Source organism: Haliotis rubra, unplaced genomic scaffold (assembly GCF_003918875.1).
Source record: "Haliotis rubra isolate DU_JTF1 unplaced genomic scaffold, ASM391887v1 Scf176, whole genome shotgun sequence".
In the NCBI taxonomy this organism is placed as follows: domain Eukaryota; kingdom Metazoa; phylum Mollusca; class Gastropoda; order Lepetellida; family Haliotidae; genus Haliotis; species Haliotis rubra.
In genome coordinates, this window is record NW_025765736.1 from 359,990 (window position 1) to 387,111 (window position 27,122).

General features: G+C 43.3%; 1 protein-coding gene across 2 annotated transcripts in view; it reads left to right on the forward strand.

The window, feature by feature from the left end:
• Positions 1-492: 492 nt before the first annotated feature.
• LOC124273041 (galactoside alpha-(1,2)-fucosyltransferase 2-like) overlaps positions 493-27,122 on the forward strand; it is a 40,430-nt gene continuing 13,800 nt past the window's right edge. The window contains exons 1-2 of one of the 2 annotated variants that reach the window (XM_046708255.1): positions 500-617; positions 24,617-24,738. The gene's annotated coding sequence lies outside the window, so the exon portion shown is untranslated. Of the gene's footprint in view, positions 618-24,616; positions 24,739-27,122 lie in introns of both variants that reach the window. The other variant, XM_046708254.1, reaches the window with a different exon arrangement.

A 27,122-nucleotide genomic window follows, 5' to 3' on the forward strand; every position in this document is an offset into this window, starting at 1 on the left:
ATACATACATACATACATACATACGCGCACATTGGTTATGATTAAGTAAATCGAGGATCCTATGAGGAACTTATGATCACTGGATCCTAACATGGTTAAGGGAGGCATCTCCGTACGGAGAATCAAGGCGCTTTAGACGAATGGATGACTGGACCCTCCGAAGAGTTGGCAATTTGAAAGCGTGTTGTTGCGTGAATATTTTATGTCCGTTTCAGTTACTTTAGTCCGCTACGAACAATGCGTTCTCAACTTTAATGGAGCATAGATTACAGAACGCTGGAGGAATAGGTATAAATGTTCACTACTCCTGATTCAACTAGAGTGGAAATTCTTCATGTGCGCAGACCCTGTTCGAGCTGAGAGATCACAGGCAGCAAGATTACAGGTATCTTCACATTGACTAGCCCGGGTCGAGAGTAGGTTAAGAAGAATGCAATGTGATGATTAGTCGAAGGAAAGGCAGATCAGGTGCTCTCTGTTATCAGCTGTTCCATGTGAGTCTGATACGAGAGAGGCTTGCCGGACATGTGACCCGCCATTGTGTGAAACAAGGGGAGTTGCAAGGGATTCTGTCATTCTAACACACGGAAGAAAGAGAGTACAATGAAAGCTTCGAGGTAAGATGTTCTGCCACTGAACAGGGACATGGGTCTATCTGTTCTGTCCTGGATTCTCCATAGTGACACCCTACAGGTACATAGGTCTATATGTTCTGTCCTAGATACTCCATAGTGACACCCTACAGGTACATAGGTCTATATGTTCTGTCTTGGATTCTCCATAGTGACACCCTACAGGTACATGGGTCTATATGTTCTGTCCTGGATTCTCCATAGTGACACCCTACAGGTACATGGGTCTATATGTTCTGTCCTGGATTCTCCATAGTGACACCCTACAGGTACATGGGTCTATCTGTTCTGTCCTGGATTCTCCATAGTGACACCCTACAGGTACATGGGTCTATATGTTCTGTCCTGGATTCTCCATAGTGACACCCTACAGTTACATAGGTCTATATGTTGTGTCTTGGATTCTCCATAGTGACACCCTACAGGTACATGGGTCTATATGTTCTGTCCTAGATACTCCATAGCGACACCCTACAGGTACATGGGTCTATATGTTCTGTCTTGGATTCTCCATAGTGACACCCTACAGGTACATAGGTCTATCTGTTCTGTCTTGGATTCTCCACAGTGACACCCTACAGGTACATGGGTCTATATGTTCTGTCCTAGATACTCCATTGTGACACCCTACAGGTACATAAGTCTATCTGTTCTGTCTTGGATTCTCCATAGTGACACCATACAGGTACATAGGTCTATATGTTCTGTCTTGGATTCTCCATAGTGACACCCTACAGGTACATAGGTCTATCTGTTCTGTCCTAGATTCTCCATAGTGACACCCTACAGGTACATAGGTCTATATGTTCTGTCTTGGATTCTCCATAGTGACACCCTACAGGTACATGGGTCTATATGTTCTGTCCTAGATACTCCATAGTGACACCCTACAGGTACATGGGTCTATATGTTCTGTCTTGGATTCTCCATAGTGACACCCTACAGGTACATGGGTCTATATGTTCTGTCTTGGATTCTCCATAGTGACACCCTACAGGTACATGGGTCTATATGTTCTGTCCTAGATTCTCCATAGTGACACCCTACAGGTACATAGGTCTATATGTTCTGTCCTAGATTCTCCATAGTGACACCCTACAGGTACATAGGTCTATATGTTCTGTCTTGGATTCTCCATAGTGACACCCTACAGGTACATGGGTCTATATGTTCTGTCTTGGATTCTCCATAGTGACACCCTACAGGTACATAGGTCTATATGTTCTGTCTTGGATTCTCCACAGTGACACCCTACAGGTACATGGGTCTATATGTTCTGTCTTGGATTCTCCATAGTGACACCCTACAGGTACATGGGTCTATATGTTCTGTCCTAGATTCTCCATAGTGACACCCTACAGGTACATGGGTCTATATGTTCTGTCTTGGATTCTCCATAGTGACACCCTACAGGTACATGGGTCTATATGTTCTGTCCTAGATACTCCATAGTGACACCCTACAGGTACATGGGTCTATATGTTCTGTCCTGGATTCTCCATAGTGACACCCTACAGGTACATAGGTCTATATGTTCTGTCTTGGATTCTCCATAGTGACACCCTACAGGTACATGGGTCTATATGTTCTGTCTTGGATTCTCCATAGTGACACCCTACAGGTACATGGGTCTATATGTTCTGTCTTGGATTCTCCATAGTGACACCCTACAGGTACATGGGTCTATATGTTCTGTCTTGGATTCTCCATAGTGACACCCTACAGGTACATGGGTCTATATGTTCTGTCCTAGATACTCCATAGTGACACCCTACAGGTACATGGGTCTATATGTTCTGTCTTGGATTCTCCATAGTGACACCCTACAGGTACATGGGTCTATATGTTCTGTCCTAGATTCTCCATAGTGACACCCTACAGGTACATGGGTCTATATGTTCTGTCTTGGATTCTCCATAGTGACACCCTACAGGTACATGGGTCTATATGTTCTGTCCTAGATACTCCATAGTGACACCCTACAGGTACATGGGTCTATATGTTCTGTCTTGGATTCTCCATAGTGACACCCTACAGGTACATGGGTCTATATGTTCTGTCCTAGATTCTCCATAGTGACACCCTACAGGTACATGGGTCTATATGTTCTGTCCTAGATTCTCCATAGTGACACCCTACAGGTACATGGGTCTATATGTTCTGTCTTGGATTCTCCATAGTGACACCCTACAGGTACATAGGTCTATATGTTCTGTCTTGGATTCTCCATAGTGACACCCTACAGGTACATAGGTCTATATGTTCTGTCTTGGATTCTCCATAGTGACACCCTACAGGTACACATAGGTCTATATGTTCTGTCTTGGATTCTCCATAGTGACACCCTACAGGTACATGGGTCTATATGTTCTGTCCTAGATTCTCCATAGTGACACCCTACAGGTACATGGGTCTATATGTTCTGTCTTGGATTCTCCATAGTGACACCCTACAGGTACATGGGTCTATATGTTCTGTCTTGGATTCTCCATAGTGACACCCTACAGGTACATGGGTCTATATGTTCTGTCCTAGATTCTCCATAGTGACACCCTACAGGTACATGGGTCTATATGTTCTGTCCTGGATTCTCCATAGTGACACCCTACAGGTACATGGGTCTATATGTTCTGTCTTGGATTCTCCATAGTGACACCCTACAGGTACATGGGTCTATATGTTCTGTCTTGGATTCTCCATAGTGACACCCTACAGGTACATGGGTCTATATGTTCTGTCTTGGATTCTCCATAGTGACACCCTACAGGTACATGGGTCTATATGTTCTGTCTTGGATTCTCCATAGTGACACCCTACAGGTACATGGGTCTATATGTTCTGTCCTAGATACTCCATAGTGACACCCTACAGGTACATGGGTCTATATGTTCTGTCTTGGATTCTCCATAGTGACACCCTACAGGTACATGGGTCTATATGTTCTGTCCTAGATACTCCATAGTGACACCCTACAGGTACATGGGTCTATATGTTCTGTCTTGGATTCTCCATAGTGACACCCTACAGGTACATGGGTCTATATGTTCTGTCCTAGATTCTCCATAGTGACACCCTACAGGTACATGGGTCTATATGTTCTGTCTTGGATTCTCCATAGTGACACCCTACAGGTACATGGGTCTATATGTTCTGTCCTAGATTCTCCATAGTGACACCCTACAGGTACATGGGTCTATATGTTCTGTCCTAGATTCTCCATAGTGACACCCTACAGGTACATGGGTCTATATGTTCTGTCCTGGATTCTCCATAGTGACACCCTACAGGTACATGGGTCTATATGTTCTGTCCTAGATACTCCATAGTGACACCCTACAGGTACATGGGTCTATATGTTCTGTCTTGATTCTCCATAGTGACACCCTACAGGTACATGGGTCTATATGTTCTGTCCTGATTCTCCATAGTGACACCCTACAGGTACATAGGTCTATATGTTCTGTCCTGGATTCTCCATAGTGACACCCTACAGGTACATGGGTCTATATGTTCTGTCTTGGATTCTCCATAGTGACACCCTACAGGTACATGGGTCTATATGTTCTGTCCTAGATTCTCCATAGTGACACCCTACAGGTACATGGGTCTATATGTTCTGTCCTAGATTCTCCATAGTGACACCCTACAGGTACATGGGTCTATATGTTCTGTCCTGGATTCTCCATAGTGACACCCTACAGGTACATGGGTCTATATGTTCTGTCTTGGATTCTCCATAGTGACACCCTACAGGTACATAGGTCTATATGTTCTGTCTTGGATTCTCCATAGTGACACCCTACAGGTACATGGGTCTATATGTTCTGTCCTAGATACTCCATAGTGACACCCTACAGGTACATGGGTCTATATGTTCTGTCCTAGATTCTCCATAGTGACACCCTACAGGTACATGGGTCTATCTGTTCTGTCCTGGATTCTCCATAGTGACACCCTACAGGTACATGGGTCTATATGTTCTGTCTTGGATTCTCCATAGTGACACCCTACAGGTACATAGGTCTATATGTTCTGTCCTGGATTCTCCATAGTGACACCCTACAGGTACATGGGTCTATATGTTCTGTCCTAGATTCTCCATAGTGACACCCTACAGGTACATGGGTCATATATGTTCTGTCCTTGGATTCTCCATAGTGACACCCTACAGGTACATGGGTCTATATGTTCTGTCTTGGATTCTCCATAGTGACACCCTACAGGTACATGGGTCTATATGTTCTGTCCTAGATACTCCATAGTGACACCCTACAGGTACATGGGTCTATCTGTTCTGTCTTGGATTCTCCATAGTGACACCCTACAGGTACATGGGTCTATATGTTCTGTCCTGGATTCTCCATAGTGACACCCTACAGGTACATGGGTCTATATGTTCTGTCCTGGATTCTCCATAGTGACACCCTACAGGTACATGGGTCTATATGTTCTGTCTTGGATTCTCCATAGTGACACCCTACAGGTACATGGGTCTATATGTTCTGTCCTAGATTCTCCATAGTGACACCCTACAGGTACATGGGTCTATATGTTCTGTCTTGGATTCTCCATAGTGACACCCTACAGGTACATGGGTCTATATGTTCTGTCCTGGATTCTCCATAGTGACACCCTACAGGTACATAGGTCTATATGTTCTGTCTTGGATTCTCCATAGTGACACCCTACAGGTACATGGTCTATATATGTTCTGTCTTGGATTCTCCATAGTGACACCCTACAGGTACATAGGTCTATATGTTCTGTCCTGGATTCTCCATAGTGACACCCTACAGGTACATGGGTCTATATGTTCTGTCTTGGATTCTCCATAGTGACACCCTACAGGTACATGGGTCTATATGTTCTGTCCTAGATACTCCATAGTGACACCCTACAGGTACATAGGTCTATATGTTCTGTCTTGGATTCTCCATAGTGACACCCTACAGGTACATAGGTCTATATGTTCTGTCCTAGATACTCCATAGTGACACCCTACAGGTACATGGGTCTATATGTTCTGTCTTGGATTCTCCATAGTGACACCCTACAGGTACATGGGTCTATATGTTCTGTCCTAGATTCTCCATAGTGACACCCTACAGGTACATGGGTCTATATGTTCTGTCTTGGATTCTCCATAGTGACACCCTACAGGTACATGGGTCTATATGTTCTGTCCTAGATTCTCCATAGTGACACCCTACAGGTACATAGGTCTATATGTTCTGTCTTGGATTCTCCATAGTGACACCCTACAGGTACATGGGTCTATATGTTCTGTCCTAGATTCTCCATAGTGACACCCTACAGGTACATGGGTCTATATGTTCTGTCTTGGATTCTCCATAGTGACACCCTACAGGTACATGGGTCTATATGTTCTGTCCTAGATACTCCATAGTGACACCCTACAGGTACATGGGTCTATATGTTCTGTCTTGGATTCTCCATAGTGACACCCTACAGGTACATGGGTCTATATGTTCTGTCCTAGATTCTCCATAGTGACACCCTACAGGTACATGGGTCTATATGTTCTGTCCTGGATTCTCCATAGTGACACCCTACAGGTACATGGGTCTATATGTTCTGTCCTAGATACTCCATAGTGACACCCTACAGGTACATGGGTCTATATGTTCTGTCTTGGATTCTCCATAGTGACACCCTACAGGTACATGGGTCTATATGTTCTGTCCTAGATTCTCCATAGTGACACCCTACAGGTACATAGGTCTATATGTTCTGTCCTGGATTCTCCATAGTGACACCCTACAGGTACATGGGTCTATATGTTCTGTCTTGGATTCTCCATAGTGACACCCTACAGGTACATGGGTCTATATGTTCTGTCCTAGATACTCCATAGTGACACCCTACAGGTACATAGGTCTATCTGTTCTGTCTTGGATTCTCCATAGTGACACCCTACAGGTACATGGGTCTATATGTTCTGTCTTAGATACTCCATAGTGACACCCTACAGGTACATGGGTCTATATGTTCTGTCCTGGATTCTCCATAGTGACACCCTACAGGTACATGGGTCTATATGTTCTGTCTTGGATTCTCCATAGTGACACCCTACAGGTACATGGGTCTATATGTTCTGTCCTAGATACTCCATAGTGACACCCTACAGGTACATGGGTCTATATGTTCTGTCCTAGATACTCCATAGTGACACCCTACAGGTACATGGGTCTATATGTTCTGTCCTGGATTCTCCATAGTGACACCCTACAGGTACATGGGTCTATATGTTCTGTCTTGGATTCTCCATAGTGACACCCTACAGGTACATGGGTCTATATGTTCTGTCCTAGATACTCCATAGTGACACCCTACAGGTACATGGGTCTATATGTTCTGTCTTGGATTCTCCATAGTGACACCCTACAGGTACATGGGTCTATATGTTCTGTCCTAGATACTCCATAGTGACACCCTACAGGTACATGGGTCTATATGTTCTGTCCTAGATTCTCCATAGTGACACCCTACAGGTACATAGGTCTATATGTTCTGTCCTAGATTCTCCATAGTGACACCCTACAGGTACATAGGTCTATATGTTCTGTCTTGGATTCTCCATAGTGACACCCTACAGGTACATGGGTCTATATGTTCTGTCTTGGATTCTCCATAGTGACACCCTACAGGTACATGGGTCTATATGTTCTGTCCTAGATACTCCATAGTGACACCCTACAGGTACATGGGTCTATCTGTTCTGTCTTGGATTCTCCATAGTGACACCCTACAGGTACATGGGTCTATATGTTCTGTCCTAGATACTCCATAGTGACACCCTACAGGTACATGGGTCTATATGTTCTGTCTTGGATTCTCCATAGTGACACCCTACAGGTACATGGGTCTATATGTTCTGTCCTAGATACTCCATAGTGACACCCTACAGGTACATGGGTCTATATGTTCTGTCTTGGATTCTCCATAGTGACACCCTACAGGTACATGGGTCTATATGTTCTGTCCTGGATTCTCCATAGTGACACCCTACAGGTACATGGGTCTATATGTTCTGTCCTAGATTCTCCATAGTGACACCCTACAGGTACATGGGTCTATATGTTCTGTCTTGGATTCTCCATAGTGACACCCTACAGGTACATGGGTCTATATGTTCTGTCCTAGATTCTCCATAGTGACACCCTACAGGTACATGGGTCTATATGTTCTGTCTTGGATTCTCCATAGTGACACCCTACAGGTACATGGGTCTATCTATATGTTCTGTCTTGGATTCTCCATAGTGACACCCTACAGGTACATGGGTCTATATGTTCTGTCCTAGATACTCCATAGTGACACCCTACAGGTACATGGGTCTATATGTTCTGTCCTAGATACTCCATAGCGACACCCTACAGGTACATGGGTCTATCTGTTCTGTCCTGGATTCTCCATAGTGACACCCTACAGGTACATGGGTCTATATGTTCTGTCTTGGATTCTCCATAGTGACACCCTACAGGTACATGGGTCTATATGTTCTGTCCTAGATACTCCATAGTGACACCCTACAGGTACATGGGTCTATATGTTCTGTCTTGGATTCTCCATAGTGACACCCTACAGGTACATGGGTCTATATGTTCTGTCCTAGATACTCCATAGTGACACCCTACAGGTACATGGGTCTATATGTTCTGTCCACAGATTCTCCATAGTGACACCCTACAGGTACATAGGTCTATATGTTCTGTCTTAGATTCTCCATAGTGACACCCTACAGGTACATGGGTCTATATGTTCTGTCTTGGATTCTCCATAGTGACACCCTACAGGTACATGGGTCTATATGTTCTGTCTTGGATTCTCCATAGTGACACCCTACAGGTACATAGGGTCTATCTGTTCTGTCCTGGATTCTCCATAGTGACACCCTACAGGTACATGGGTCTATATATGTTCTGTCTTGGATTCTCCATAGTGACACCCTACAGGTACATGGGTCTATATGTTCTGTCTTGGATTCTCCATAGTGACACCCTACAGGTACATGGGTCTATATGTTCTGTCCTAGATTCTCCATAGTGACACCCTACAGGTACATGGGTCTATATGTTCTGTCTTGGATTCTCCATAGTGACACCCTACAGGTACATGGGTCTATATGTTCTGTCTTGGATTCTCCATAGTGACACCCTACAGGTACATGGGTCTATATGTTCTGTCTTGGATTCTCCATAGTGACACCCTACAGGTACATAGGTCTATATGTTCTGTCTTGGATTCTCCATAGTGACACCCTACAGGTACATAGGTCTATATGTTCTGTCCTGGATTCTCCATAGTGACACCCTACAGGTACATGGGTCTATATGTTCTGTCCTAGATTCTCCATAGTGACACCCTACAGGTACATGGGTCTATATGTTCTGTCCTGGATTCTCCATAGTGACACCCTACAGGTACATGGGTCTATATGTTCTGTCTTGGATTCTCCATAGTGACACCCTACAGGTACATGGGTCTATATGTTCTGTCCTAGATTCTCCATAGTGACACCCTACAGGTACATGGGTCTATATGTTCTGTCTTGGATTCTCCATAGTGACACCCTACAGGTACATGGGTCTATATGTTCTGTCCTAGATACTCCATAGTGACACCCTACAGGTACATGGGTCTATATGTTCTGTCCTAGATACTCCATAGTGACACCCTACAGGTACATGGGTACATCTATCTGTTCTGTCCTGGATTCTCCATAGTGACACCCTACAGGTACATGGGTCTATATGTTCTGTCTTGGATTCTCCATAGTGACACCCTACAGGTACATGGGTCTATATGTTCTGTCCTGGATTCTCCATAGTGACACCCTACAGGTACATGGGTCTATATGTTCTGTCTTGGATTCTCCATAGTGACACCCTACAGGTACATGGGTCTATATGTTCTGTCCTGGATTCTCCATAGTGACACCCTACAGGTACATAGGTCTATATGTTCTGTCCTAGATTCTCCATAGTGACACCCTACAGGTACATGGGTCTATATGTTCTGTCTTGGATTCTCCATAGTGACACCCTACAGGTACATAGGTCTATATGTTCTGTCTTGGATTCTCCATAGTGACACCCTACAGGTACATGGGTCTATATGTTCTGTCTTGGATTCTCCATAGTGACACCCTACAGGTACATAGGTCTATATGTTCTGTCTTGGATTCTCCATAGTGACACCCTACAGGTACATGGGTCTATATGTTCTGTCTTGGATTCTCCATAGTGACACCCTACAGGTACATGGGTCTATATGTTCTGTCCTGGATTCTCCATAGTGACACCCTACAGGTACATGGGTCTATATGTTCTGTCTTGGATTCTCCATAGTGACACCCTACAGGTACATGGGTCTATATGTTCTGTCTTGATTCTCCATAGTGACACCCTACAGGTACATGGGTCTATATGTTCTGTCCTAGATACTCCATAGTGACACCCTACAGGTACATGGGTCTATATGTTCTGTCTTGGATTCTCCATAGTGACACCCTACAGGTACATGGGTCTATATGTTCTGTCCTAGATACTCCATAGTGACACCCTACAGGTACATGGGTCTATATGTTCTGTCCTAGATTCTCCATAGTGACACCCTACAGGTACATGGGTCTATATGTTCTGTCTTGGATTCTCCATAGTGACACCCTACAGGTACATGGGTCTATATGTTCTGTCTTGGATTCTCCATAGTGACACCCTACAGGTACATGGGTCTATATGTTCTGTCCTAGATACTCCATAGTGACACCCTACAGGTACATGGGTCTATATGTTCTGTCTTGGATTCTCCATAGTGACACCCTACAGGTACATGGGTCTATCTGTTCTGTCTTGGATTCTCCATAGTGACACCCTACAGGTACATGGGTCTATATGTTCTGTCCTAGATGGATTCTCCATAGTGACACCCTACAGGTACATGGGTCTATCTGTTCTGTCTTGGATTCTCCATAGTGACACCCTACAGGTACATGGGTCTATATGTTCTGTCTTGGATTCTCCATAGTGACACCCTACAGGTACATGGGTCTATATGTTCTGTCCTGGATTCTCCATAGTGACACCCTACAGGTACATGGGTCTATATGTTCTGTCCTAGATTCTCCATAGTGACACCCTACAGGTACATAGGTCTATATGTTCTGTCCTGGATTCTCCATAGTGACACCCTACAGGTACATGGGTCTATATGTTCTGTCCTAGATTCTCCATAGTGACACCCTACAGGTACATGGGTCTATATGTTCTGTCTTGGATTCTCCATAGTGACACCCTACAGGTACATGGGTCTATATGTTCTGTCCTTGATTCTCCATAGTGACACCCTACAGGTACATGGGTCTATATGTTCTGTCCTAGATTCTCCATAGTGACACCCTACAGGTACATAGGTCTATATGTTCTGTCTTGGATTCTCCATAGTGACACCCTACAGGTACATGGGTCTATATGTTCTGTCCTAGATACTCCATAGTGACACCCTACAGGTACATAGGTCTATATGTTCTGTCTTGGATTCTCCATAGTGACACCCTACAGGTACATGGGTCTATATGTTCTGTCCTGGATTCTCCATAGTGACACCCTACAGGTACATGGGTCTATATGTTCTGTCCTAGATACTCCATAGTGACACCCTACAGGTACATAGGTCTATATGTTCTGTCTTGGATTCTCCATAGTGACACCCTACAGGTACATGGGTCTATATGTTCTGTCTTGATTCTCCATAGTGACACCCTACAGGTACATGGGTCTATATGTTCTGTCCTAGATACTCCATAGTGACACCCTACAGGTACATGGGTCTATATGTTCTGTCTTGGATTCTCCATAGTGACACCCTACAGGTACATGGGTCTATATGTTCTGTCCTAGATACTCCATAGTGACACCCTACAGGTACATGGGTCTATATGTTCTGTCATAGATTCTCCATAGTGACACCCTACAGGTACATAGGTCTATATGTTCTGTCATGGATTCTCCATAGTGACACCCTACAGGTACATGGGTCTATATGTTCTGTCTTGGATTCTCCATAGTGACACCCTACAGGTACATGGGTCTATATGTTCTGTCTTGGATTCTCCATAGTGACACCCTACAGGTACATGGGTCTATATGTTCTGTCCTGGATTCTCCATAGTGACACCCTACAGGTACATGGGTCTATATGTTCTGTCCTATATTCTCCATAGTGACACCCTACAGGTACATAGGTCTATATGTTCTGTCTTGGATTCTCCATAGTGACACCCTACAGGTACATGGGTCTATATGTTCTGTCATGGATTCTCCATAGTGACACACCCTACAGGTACATGGGTCTATATGTTCTGTCTTGGATTCTCCATAGTGACACCCTACAGGTACATAGGTCTATATGTTCTGTCTTGGATTCTCCATAGTGACACCCTACAGGTACATGGGTCTATATGTTCTGTCTTGGATTCTCCATAGTGACACCCTACAGGTACATGGGTCTATATGTTCTGTCTTGGATTCTCCATAGTGACACCCTACAGGTACATGGGTCTATATGTTCTGTCCTAGATTCTCCATAGTGACACCCTACAGGTACATAGGTCTATATGTTCTGTCTTGGATTCTCCATAGTGACACCCTACAGGTACATGGGTCTATATGTTCTGTCCTAGATTCTCCATAGTGACACCCTACAGGTACATGGGTCTATATGTTCTGTCTTGGATTCTCCATAGTGACACCCTACAGGTACATGGGTCTATATGTTCTGTCCTGGATTCTCCATAGTGACACCCTACAGGTACATGGGTCTATATGTTCTGTCCTAGATTCTCCATAGTGACACCCTACAGGTACATGGGTCTATATGTTCTGTCTTGGATTCTCCATAGTGACACCCTACAGGTACATGGGTCTATATGTTCTGTCCTAGATTCTCCATAGTGACACCCTACAGGTACATGGGTCTATATGTTCTGTCCTAGATTCTCCATAGTGACACCCTACAGGTACATAGGTCTATATGTTCTGTCTTGGATTCTCCATAGTGACACCCTACAGGTACATGGGTCTATATGTTCTGTCCTAGATTCTCCATAGTGACACCCTACAGGTACATAGGTCTATATGTTCTGTCTTGGATTCTCCATAGTGACACCCTACAGGTACATGGGTCTATATGTTCTGTCTTGGATTCTCCATAGTGACACCCTACAGGTACATGGGTCTATATGTTCTGTCCTAGATACTCCATAGTGACACCCTACAGGTACATGGGTCTATATGTTCTGTCTTGGATTCTCCATAGTGACACCCTACAGGTACATGGGTCTATATGTTCTGTCCTAGATACTCCATAGTGACACCCTACAGGTACATGGGTCTATATGTTCTGTCCTAGATTCTCCATAGTGACACCCTACAGGTACATGGGTCTATATGTTCTGTCCTAGATTCTCCATAGTGACACCCTACAGGTACATGGGTCTATATGTTCTGTCTTGGATTCTCCATAGTGACACCCTACAGGTACATGGGTCTATATGTTCTGTCTTGGATTCTCCATAGTGACACCCTACAGGTACATGGGTCTATATGTTCTGTCTTGGATTCTCCATAGTGACACCCTACAGGTATATACACAATAATTACATGCTCAAAACGAATGCTATTTATAAATAAACTGACATGATATAATTCAATTAACCACATAGGTAAAGAGGCTGAATAATTCTTGTGAATGGTGATTCAAAATATTTGTTGCATTCACGAATACTTGATGGTATGAAAGACTGTCGAGCTCTGTTTTGAGGGAAGGTAATCGACAGCAGCGTCCAGAATGAAGTAGTTCAAAATGGTGAGACCAAATATCTCAACTGTCAAATCTAATTTTAGCTGTCTTTTGACTATACTCAAAATACACTTCAGCAATTTTGCAAGCAGTATTAACAATTTTGAAAAGTCTGTTTTGTTATGAGACAGATCCCTCCAACATAGTGACAACACACTTTGACAAAGGTTTGACATGGGTTTGTCAATATTGACGATAATAATGTTCAGAATCAGAAATTAGGCCAGTAACAGTGGCGTCATCTGCAAATTTCACAGATAAACACTCATATAGTGACAAGTAACAGGCATTGGGTATACAAAACGAAGAGTACGGATGAAGGAACACAGCCTTGTGGATCTCAGTAGAGGTTGATTCTCCAAGAGATGACACCCTACAGGTACATACTGAGTCTATATGTTCTTTCATCTGATAATCCATAGTGACACCCTTACATAGTTTACACACGGTGTGGCTATATGGTATTAGTTGTCAAGTCTGCAGATTCTCCATAGTGACACCCTACAGATTTCACTTCTTAAAATGATTATGTTCTATCTTGACAATTGGATCGTCTCCATGAGTGACACCCTACAGGTACATGAGTCTATATGTTCTGTCCAAAATTCTCCATCGTGACACCCTACAGGTACATAGGTCTATATGTTCTGTCTTGGATTCTCCATAGTGACACCCTACAGGTACACGGGTCTATATGTTCTGTCTTGGATTCTCCATAGTGACACCCTACAGGTACATGGGTCTATATGTTCTGTCCTATATACTCCATAGTGACACCCTACAGGTACATAGGTCTATATGTTCTGTCTTGGATTCTCCATAGTGACACCCTACAGGTACACGGGTCTATCTGTTCTGTCTTGGATTCTCCATAGTGACACCCTACAGGTACATAGGTCTATATGTTCTGTCTTGGATTCTCCATAGTGACACCCTACAGGTACATAGGTCTATCTGTTCTGTCTTGGATTCTCCATAGTGACACCCTACAGGTACATAGGTCTATATGTTCTGTCTTGGATTCTCCATAGTGACACCCTACAGGTACACGGGTCTATATGTTCTGTCTTGGATTCTCCATAGTGACACCCTACAGGTACATGGGTCTATATGTTCTGTCCTATATACTCCATAGTGACACCCTACAGGTACATAGGTCTATATGTTCTGTCTTGGATTCTCCATAGTGACACCCTACAGGTACATGGGTCTATATGTTCTGTCCTAGATACTCCATAGTGACACCCTACAGGTACATGGGTCTATATGTTCTGTCCTGGATTCTCCATAGTGACACCCTACAGGTACATGGGTCTATATGTTCTGTCTTGGATTCTCCATAGTGACACCCTACAGGTACATGGGTCTATATGTTCTGTCCTAGATACTCCATAGTGACACCCTACAGGTACATAGGGTCTATATGTTCTGTCCTAGATTCTCCATAGTGACACCCTACAGGTACATGGGTCTATATGTTCTGTCCTGGATTCTCCATAGTGACACCCTACAGGTACATGGGTCTATATGTTCTGTCCTAGATACTCCATAGTGACACCCTACAGGTACATGGGTCTATATGTTCTGTCTTGGATTCTCCATAGTGACACCCTACAGGTACATGGGTCTATATGTTCTGTCCTGGATTCTCCATAGTGACACCCTACAGGTACATGGGTCTATATGTTCTGTCTTGGATTCTCCATAGTGACACCCTACAGGTACATGGGTCTATATGTTCTGTCCTAGATACTCCATAGTGACACCCTACAGGTACATGGGTCTATATGTTCTGTCTTGGATTCTCCATAGTGACACCCTACAGGTACATGGGTCTATATGTTCTGTCCTGGATTCTCCATAGTGACACCCTACAGGTACATAGGTCTATATGTTCTGTCTTGGATTCTCCATAGTGACACCCTACAGGTACATAGGTCTATATGTTCTGTCCTGGATTCTCCATAGTGACACCCTACAGGTACATGGGTCTATATGTTCTGTCTTGGATTCTCCATAGTGACACCCTACAGGTACATAGGTCTATATGTTCTGTCCTGGATTCTCCATAGTGACACCCTACAGGTACATGGGTCTATATGTTCTGTCCTGGATTCTCCATAGTGACACCCTACAGGTACATAGGTCTATATGTTCTGTCCTAGATTCTCCATAGTGACACACTACAGGTACATGGGTCTATATGTTCTGTCTTGGATTCTCCATAGTGACACCCTACAGGTACATGGGTCTATATGTTCTGTCCTAGATACTCCATAGTGACACCCTACGGGTACATAGGTCTATATGTTCTCTCATAGATTCTCCATAGTGACACCCTACAGGTACATAGGTCTATATGTTCTCTCATAGATTCTCCATAGTGACACCCTACAGGTACATAGGTCTATCTGTTCTGTCTTGGATTCTCCATAGTGACACCATACAGGTACATAGGTCTATATGTTCTGTCCTGGATTCTCCATAGTGACACCCTACAGGTACATGGGTCCATATGTTCTGTCCTGGATTCTCCATAGTGACACCCTACAGGTACATAGGTCTATATGTTCTGTCCTAGATACTCCTTAGTGACACCCTACAGGTACATAGGTCTATATGTTCTGTCTTGGATTCTCCATAGTGACACCCTACAGGTACATAGGTCTATATGTTCTGTCCTAGATACTGCTTAGTGACACCCTACAGGTACATAGGTCTATATGTTCTGTCCTAGATACTCCATAATGACACCCTACAGGTACATAGGTCTATATATATTTCTGTCCTGGATTCTCCATAGTGACACCCTACAGGTACATAGGTCTATATGTTCTGTCTTGGATTCTCCATAGTGACACCCTACAGGTACATAGGTCTATATGTTCTGTCCTAGATTCTCCATAGTGACACCCTACAGGTACATAGGGATCTATATGTTCTGTCCTGATTCTCCATAGTGACACCCTACAGGTACATAGGTCTATATGTTCTGTCCTAGATTCTCCATAGTGACACCCTACAGGTACATGGGTCTATATGTTCTGTCTTGGATTCTCCATAGTGACACCCTACAGGTACATGGGTCTATATGTTCTGTCCTTGATTCTCCATAGTGACACCCTACAGGTACATGGGTCTATATGTTCTGTCCTAGATTCTCCATAGTGACACCCTACAGGTACATGGTCTATATGTTCTGTCCTGGATTCTCCATAGTGACACCCTACAGGTACATGGGTCTATATGTTCTGTCTTGGATTCTCCATAGTGACACCCTACAGGTACATGGGTCTATATGTTCTGTCCTAGATACTCCATAGTGACACCCTACAGGTACATAGGTCTATATGTTCTGTCCTAGATTCTCCATAGTGACACCCTACAGGTACATAGGTCTATATGTTCTGTCCTAGATTCTCCATAGTGACACCCTACAGGTACATGGGTCTATATGTTCTGTCCTTGGATTCTCCATAGTGACACCCTACAGGTACATAGGTCTATATGTTCTGTCCTGGATACTCCATAGTGACACCCTACAGGTACATGGGTCTATATGTTCTGTCTTGGATTCTCCATAGTGACACCCTACAGGTACATGGGTCTATATGTTCTGTCCTAGATACTCCATAGTGACACCCTACAGGTACATGGGTCTATATGTTCTGTCTTGGATTCTCCATAGTGACACCCTACAGGTACATGGGTCTATATGTTCTGTCCTGGATTCTCCATAGTGACACCCTACAGGTACATGGGTCTATATGTTCTGTCTTGGATTCTCCATAGTGACACCCTACAGGTACATAGGTCTATATGTTCTGTCCTGGATTCTCCATAGTGACACCCTACAGGTACATGGGTCTATATGTTCTGTCCTGGATTCTCCATAGTGACACCCTACAGGTACATAGGTCTATATGTTCTGTCCTAGATACTCCATAGTGACACACTACAGGTACATGGGTCTATATGTTCTGTCTTGGATTCTCCATAGTGACACCCTACAGGTACATGGGTCTATATGTTCTGTCCTAGATACTCCATAGTGACACCCTACAGGTACATAGGTCTATATGTTCTCTCATAGATTCTCCATAGTGACACCCTACAGGTACATAGGTCTATATGTTCTCTCATAGATTCTCCATAGTGACACCCTACAGGTACATAGGTCTATCTGTTCTGTCTTGGATTCTCCATAGTGACACCCTACAGGTACATAGGTCTATATGTTCTGTCCTGGATTCTCCATAGTGACACCCTACAGGTACATGGGTCCATATGTTCTGTCCTGGATTCTCCATAGTGACACCCTACAGGTACATAGGTCTATATGTTCTGTCCTAGATACTCCTTAGTGACACCCTACAGGTACATAGGTCTATATGTTCTGTCTTGGATTCTCCATAGTGACACCCTACAGGTACATAGGTCTATATGTTCTGTCCTAGATACTGCTTAGTGACACCCTACAGGTACATAGGTCTATATGTTCTGTCCTAGATACTCCATAATGACACCCTACAGGTACATAGGTCTATATGTTCTGTCCTAGATACTCCATAGTGACACCCTACAGGTACATAGGTCTATATATTCTGTCTTGGATTCTCCATAGTGACACCCTACAGGTACATAGGTCTATATGTTCTGTCCTAGATACTCCATAGTGACACCCTACAGGTACAAAGATCTATATGTTCTGTCCAAGATACTCCATAGTGACACCCTACAGGTACATAGGTCTATATGTTCTGTCCTAGATACTCCATAGTGACACCCTACAGGTACATGGGTCTATATGTTCTGTCTTGGATTCTCCATAGTGACACCCTACAGGTACATGGGTCTATATGTTCTGTCTTGGATTCTCCATAGTGACACCCTACAGGTACATGGGTCTATATGTTCTGTCCTTGGATTCTCCATAGTGACACCCTACAGGTACATAGGGTCTATATGTTCTGTCCTAGATTCTCCATAGTGACACCCTACAGGTACATAGGTCTATATGTTCTGTCTTGGATTCTCCATAGTGACACCCTACAGGTACATGGGTCTATATGTTCTGTCTTGGATTCTCCATAGTGACACCCTACAGGTACATAGGTCTATATGTTCTGTCCTAGATACTCCATAGTGACACCCTACAGGTACATAGGTCTATATGTTCTGTCCTAGATACTCCATAGTGACACCCTACAGGTACATAGGTCTATATGTTCTGTCCTAGATTCTCCATAGTGACACCCTACAGGTACACGGGTCTATATGTTCTGTCTTGGATCCTCCACAGTGACACCCTACAGGTACATGGGTCTATATGTTCTGTCTTGGATTCTCCATAGTGACACCCTACAGGTACATGGGTCTATATGTTCTGTCTTGGATTCTCCATAGTGACACCCTACAGGTACATAGGTCTATATGTTCTGTCCTGGATTCTCCATAGTGACACCCTACAGGTACATGGGTCTATATGTTCTGTCTTGGATTCTCCATAGTGACACCCTACAGGTACATGGGTCTATATGTTCTGTCCTGGATTCTCCATAGTGACACCCTACAGGTACATGGGTCTATATGTTCTGTCTTGGATTCTCCATAGTGACACCCTACAGGTACATGGGTCTATATGTTCTGTCCTGGATTCTCCATAGTGACACCCTACAGGTACATGGGTCTATATGTTCTGTCCTGGATTCTCCATAGTGACACCCTACAGGTACATGGGTCTATATGTTCTGTCTTGGATTCTCCATAGTGACACCCTACAGGTACATGGGTCTATATGTTCTGTCCTGATTCTCCATAGTGACACCCTACAGGTACATGGGTCTATATGTTCTGTCCTGGATTCTCCATAGTGACACCCTACAGGTACATAGGTCTATATGTTCTGTCTTGGATTCTCCATAGTGACACCCTACAGGTACATAGGTCTATATGTTCTGTCCTGGATTCTCCATAGTGACACCCTACAGGTACATGGGTCTATATGTTCTGTCCTGGATTCTCCATAGTGACACCCTACAGGTACATGGGTCTATATGTTCTGTCCTGGATTCTCCATAGTGACACCCTACAGGTACATGGGTCTATATGTTCTGTCCTAGATTCTCCATAGTGACACCCTACAGGTACATAGGTCTATATGTTCTGTCTTGGATTCTCCATAGTGACACCCTACAGGTACATGGGTCTATATGTTCTGTCTTGGATTCTCCATAGTGACACCCTACAGGTACATGGGTCTATATGTTCTGTCTTGGATTCTCCATAGTGACACCCTACAGGTACATGGGTCTATATGTTCTGTCCTAGATTCTCCATAGTGACACCCTACAGGTACATGGGTCTATATGTTCTGTCCTGGATTCTCCATAGTGACACCCTACAGGTACATGGGTCTATATGTTCTGTCCTGGATTCTCCATAGTGACACCCTAGGTACAGGTACATATGTTCTGGGATTCTCCATATACACCCTACAGGTGTTCTGTCTGTCTTGGATTCTCCATAGTGACACCCTACAGGTACATAGGTCTATATGTTCTGTCCTGGATTCTCCATAGTGACACCCTACAGGTACATAGGTCTATATGTTCTGTCCTGGATTCTCCATAGTGACACCCTACAGGTACATGGGTCTATATGTTCTGTCCTGGATTCTCCATAGTGACACCCTACAGGTACATGGGTCTATATGTTCTGTCCTGGATTCTCCATAGTGACACCCTACAGGTACATGGGTCTATATGTTCTGTCTTGGATTCTCCATAGTGACACCCTACAGGTACATAGGTCTATATGTTCTGTCTTGGATTCTCCATAGTGACACCCTACAGGTACATAGGGTCTATATGTTCTGTCTTGGATTCTCCATAGTGACACCCTACAGGTACATAGGTCTATATGTTCTGTCCTGGATTCTCCATAGTGACACCCTACAGGTACATGGGTCTATATGTTCTGTCCTGGATTCTCCATAGTGACACCCTACAGGTACATAGGTCTATATGTTCTGTCCTAGATACTCCATAGTGACACCCTACAGGTACATAGGTCTATATGTTCTGTCTTGGATTCTCCATAGTGACACCCTACAGGTACATAGGTCTATATGTTCTGTCCTAGATTCTCCATAGTGACACCCTACAGGTACATAGGTCTATATGTTCTGTCCTAGATACTCCATAATGACACCCTACAGGTACATAGGTCTATATGTTCTGTCCTAGATACTCCATAGTGACACCCTACAGGTACATAGGTCTATATGTTCTGTCTTGGATTCTCCATAGTGACACCCTACAGGTACATAGGTCTATATGTTCTGTCCTAGATACTCCATAGTGACACCCTACAGGTACAAAGATCTATATGTTCTGTCCAAGATACTCCATAGTGACACCCTACAGGTACATAGGTCTATATGTTCTGTCCTAGATACTCCATAGTGACACCCTACAGGTACATGGGTCTATATGTTCTGTCTTGGATTCTCCATAGTGACACCCTACAGGTACATGGGTCTATATGTTCTGTCCTAGATACTCCATAGTGACACCCTACAGGTACATAGGTCTATATGTTCTCTCATAGATTCTCCATAGTGACACCCTACAGGTACATAGGTCTATATGTTCTCTCATAGATTCTCCATAGTGACACCCTACAGGTACATAGGTCTATCTGTTCTGTCTTGGATTCTCCATAGTGACACCCTACAGGTACATAGGTCTATATGTTCTGTCCTGGATTCTCCATAGTGACACCCTACAGGTACATGGGTCCATATGTTCTGTCCTGGATTCTCCATAGTGACACCCTACAGGTACATAGGTCTATATGTTCTGTCCTAGATACTCCTTAGTGACACCCTACAGGTACATAGGTCTATATGTTCTGTCTTGGATTCTCCATAGTGACACCCTACAGGTACATAGGTCTACATGTTCTGTCCTAGATACTGCTTAGTGACACCCTACAGGTACATAGGTCTATATGTTCTGTCCTAGATTCTCCATAGTGACACCCTACAGGTACATAGGTCTATATGTTCTGTCCTAGATACTCCATAGTGACACCCTACAGGTACATAGGTCTATATGTTCTGTCTTGGATTCTCCATAGTGACACCCTACAGGTACATAGGTCTATATGTTCTGTCCTGGATTCTCCATAGTGACACCCTACAGGTACACGGGTCTATATGTTCTGTCTTGGATTCTCCACTGTGACACCCTACAGGTACATAGGTCTATATGTTCTGTCTTGGATTCTCCATAGTGACACCCTACAGGTACATGGGTCTATATGTTCTGTCTTGGATTCTCATAGTGACACCCTACAGGTACATGGGTCTATATGTTCTGTCCTTGATTCTCCATAGTGACACCCTACAGGTACATGGGTCTATATGTTCTGTCTTGGATTCTCCATAGTGACACCCTACAGGTACATGGGTCTATATGTTCTGTCTTGGATTCTCCATAGTGACACCCTACAGTTACATGGGTCTATATGTTCTGTCTTGGATTCTCCATAGTGACACCCTACAGGTACATGGGTCTATATGTTCTGTCTTGGATTCTCCATAGTGACACCCTACAGGTACATGGGTCTATATGTTCTGTCTTGGATTCTCCATAGTGACACCCTACAGGTACATGGGTCTATATGTTCTGTCCTGGATTCTCCATAGTGACACCCTACAGGTACATGGGTCTATATGTTCTGTCTTGGATTCTCCATAGTGACACCCTACAGGTACATGGGTCTATATGTTCTGTCTTGGATTCTCCATAGTGACACCCTACAGGTACATAGGTCTATATGTTCTGTCCTGGATTCTCCATAGTGACACCCTACAGGTACATGGGTCTATATGTTCTGTCTTGGATTCTCCATAGTGACACCCTACAGGTACATGGGTCTATATGTTCTGTCTTGGATTCTCCATAGTGACACCCTACAGGTACATGGGTCTATATGTTCTGTCTTGGATTCTCCATAGTGACACCCTACAGGTACATAGGTCTATATGTTCTGTCTTGGATTCTCTATAGTGACACCCTACAGGTACATGGGTCTATATGTTCTGTCCTGGATTCTCCATAGTGACACCCTACAGGTACATAGGTCTATATGTTCTGTCCTGGATTCTCCATAGTGACACCCTACAGGTACATGGGTCTATATGTTCTGTCTTGGATTCTCCATAGTGACACCCTACAGGTACATGGGTCTATATGTTCTGTCCTGGATTCTCTATAGTGACACCCTACAGGTACATAGGTCTATATGTTCTGTCCTGGATTCTCCATAGTGACACCCTACAGGTACATGGGTCTATATGTTCTGTCCTGGATTCTCCATAGTGACACCCTACAGGTACATAGGTCTATATGTTCTGTCTTGGATTCTCCATAGTGACACCCTACAGGTACATAGGTCTATATGTTCTGTCCTGGATTCTCCATAGTGACACCCTACAGGTACATAGGTCTATATGTTCTGTCCTGGATTCTCCATAGTGACACCCTACAGGTACATGGGTCTATATGTTCTGTCCTGGATTCTCCATAGTGACACCCTACAGGTACATGGGTCTATATGTTCTGTCTTGGATTCTCCATAGTGACACCCTACAGGTACATGGGTCTATATGTTCTGTCCTGGATTCTCCATAGTGACACCCTACAGGTACATGGGTCTATATGTTCTGTCCTGGATTCTCCATAGTGACACCCTACAGGTACATAGGTCTATATGTTCTGTCTTGGATTCTCCATAGTGACACCCTACAGGTACATAGGGTCTATATGTTCTGTCCTGGATTCTCCATAGTGACACCCTACAGGTACATAGGTCTATATGTTCTGTCTCTTGGATTCTCCATAGTGACACCCTACAGGTACATGGGTCTATATGTTCTGTCTTGGATTCTCCATAGTGACACCCTACAGGTACATGGGTCTATATGTTCTGTCCTGGATTCTCCATAGTGACACCCTACAGGTACATAGGTCTATATGTTCTGTCTTGGATTCTCCATAGTGACACCCTACAGGTACATGGGTCTATATGTTCTGTCTTGGATTCTCCATAGTGACACCCTACAGGTACATAGGGTCTATATGTTCTGTCCTGGATTCTCCATAGTGACACCCTACAGGTACATAGGTCTATATGTTCTGTCTTGGATTCTCCATAGTGACACCCTACAGGTACATAGGTCTATATGTTCTGTCCTGGATTCTCCATAGTGACACCCTACAGGTACATAGGTCTATATGTTCTGTCCTGGATTCTCCATAGTGACACCCTACAGGTACATGGGTCTATATGTTCTGTCCTTGGATTCTCCATAGTGACACCCTACAGGTACATTCTATATGTTCTGTCCTGGATTCCCTGACACCCTACAGGTACATAGGTCTATATGTTCTCTGTCCTGAGATTCTCCATAGTGACACCCTACAGGTACATGGGTCTATATGTTCTGTCCTGGATTCTCCATAGTGACACCCTACAGGTACATAGGTCTATATGTTCTGTCTTGGATTCTCCATAGTGACACCCTACAGGTACATGGGTCTATATGTTCTGTCTTGGATTCTCCATAGTGACACCCTACAGGTACATGGGTCTATATGTTCTGTCCTGGATTCTCTATAGTGACACCCTACAGGTACATAGGTCTATATGTTCTGTCCTGGATTCTCCATAGTGACACCCTACAGGTACATGGGTCTATATGTTCTGTCCTGGATTCTCTATAGTGACACCCTACAGGTACATGGGTCTATATGTTCTGTCCTGGATTCTCCATAGTGACACCCTACAGGTACATGGGTCTATATGTTCTGTCTTGGATTCCCTACAACGACAACATCGGCACTTAAGACTATACACACGTGTCAGGGTTGAGTTGAAGATAACTTGTCATGCTTCATTAAGCCTTTAAGGACAATTTGCATGGCCAGCACCGTAGATACACTTTATTCACAACCATGTGAAACAACAAACGTTATTTTTCCTCAGGGACATTTATCAAAATTTCATATATATGCATGCCAGTATCTCTATAGTGTGTGGACATCGCTATGCAGTAAGAAAAGATTAAGCCACGAACCATGAAACTGACTGACGAGGCTAAGCCCAGTTTCTATAAACATAAGTTGCACCATTGATCCGTCCGGTCACAAGTTGGGTAAGTCTGATAAACACTTCTCCCTTGTACCCATAACGCATCACACAAAAGTAAATACTTTGTAATGCCAGTTTTATCCTTTGCATATTATCACATATAAAACGTTTAATACTCATGAATAATTGGAAAAGTTAATGGGTTTTTTTGTTAAAAACGACCTTTGGTTTTGCGTCTGAGATAACGTTAACAGTCAACTATGTTATCATAAGCCAAAAATAATTTAATCTTATCTCACCAAAATTAAGTTTCAATAAAAAAGAACTCAGATTACCATTAGTTTGCAGTCATGACGCGACCCATTGAGTCTATCATGGCGACATATTTGTAAGAGTTGATAGGAAAAAGAAAGCTTTGGTGGCACGATCAAGTTTTCCAAGCCGCCACAGTTGACTCATCAGGGTTGGGTTTGTTCCCCTATGATCATGGGTTCAAATCCCAGATTGTCCCTGATTTTTAACGATGCCATATATCTTTGTTCTTTCTTCACTAAGGTGACATTGACTTCATTACATCACTTCTAGCATTCTTTCCACACCAAGTTGAACTTGATTGAATTTCTGTTCATTTCGGACCGCCTCCGTGGTGTAGTGGTTAGAGCGTCCGCCCGGAGAGCGGAAGGTCGCGGGTTCGATCCCCGACCGCGTCATACCAAAAGACGTTAAAATATGGTACTTGTTGGTCCCTGCCTGGCGCTCGGCATTAATGGATACAACAAGGACTGGTCGGCTCGGAGTCAGTATACTGTGTCTGAGTGGGGTATTCATGCTTCACTGGTATGGTATCTCAGTGAGCTAGCACTATAAAACCAGCTTAAGTCTGGGCTAGTACAAGCAGCCGCACATACACATACACACGCATGCACGTCGTCATATGAGCGAAATATTCTCAAGCACGACGTTAAACCCAATTTCACCTCACCTCTGTTCATTTCGGCGTTAAACATGAACAGGTTAAAGTGGAACAGTTTTTATGGATAGACAACTTCTTTGTTGCAGTAGTAGTTGCAATAAAGAAGTTGTCTATCCATAAAAAGTGTTCCACTTCATCATACCTGTTTGTAAATGCCACTTAAGGAAGAAAGAACAAGTTACTCTAATGATTGACTAAGACATCATAGACCTACAATTTCTAATTCACGTGACATATCCCCAATAGAGGGATGTTTTCGGGCACAGAACAGCGAGACACCCAGCACGTACCATCACGGCCCACCTTGATGTAGTTCGGGGATATTTTCGGGCGGAGAACAGCGAGAGAAAGTCATTTCACGGACATTAATCGTTCTATTTCCTCCACTGTCATTTATAATTTCCCTTATGTTCAGTCGGTAGCATACACGTAAAATAGTATCAACAGTTTAACAAGTTAGTGAGTAAGCTAAATGGTTCACACATACCACGGGTACAACTGCCTATCCCGGGGTGTATGTCTTGGTGTACTCATTCTCCTATGTTAATACGTGTCTTGAGTCCCAATGAAGTTTCCACTCCAACTGTTATCAAGTCATTTGCCGAGATAACCATGGTAACAGGGAAACCACAATCACCCTGTAAGTGCTAAGTTATAACTGTTCTGATGCTGTTAACAGTTTAGTCCAGTCAAATTAGAGGAAAGAGTCACTGAACCGCAAAAAATTTGGTACATAAATGGTTTTGTGTTTATATCATGTAAAATAGTTATGTAAACAATATATTAAAAAGTCCTCCCTTGGATGTTGATGCTAAGTGGCTTTTGGGGTACAAAAATTATGAAAAATGGTATTTTTCTAATATTTTTTTCTACATGCAAATAAGTCCAGAAAATCGTATAAAATCTTGAAAAACATACAACAGAAGTGTATAAAATAGTAAACAATGAAGATTCAAATTGAAATAAATCATGACATGAGGTTTGAACTTTGGACACTCCAGCACACAGGAAAAGAGTAAATGAGAGTTATCTCCCCTTTGTTTACAATAGCTAGAAGTTGCAGAATGGAAAGAAAGGTTCTATATCAATAAAATTATGACAAGATGAGGCTATAGTTAGTGCAATAGATAAAGGATTAAGCAGACAGCTAAAGGTACAATTAAGAGAGATGGTTAGGGAACTGAGGTGATTCAGCTCCCATAATTAGCGCACTGAGCTATATGCACTGTGGTCGTGTAACACCTAAGGGACATTGGGACATTCTGTAACAAGATTTAACAGAACTTGAAGAAACATATGCTCGAATGATAGATTAGGAAAATATGATAACATTGATGTGACAAATTCAATAATAGTCTAGTATTTAGTATCACTTCCCCCTCTACCCTAGTATGGTGACCTAACTTCTGTTGCTAGCGATCTCTTGCCACTTTTTATCTCGTATCGTTAATTGTTAGTATATGATTACCATTTTC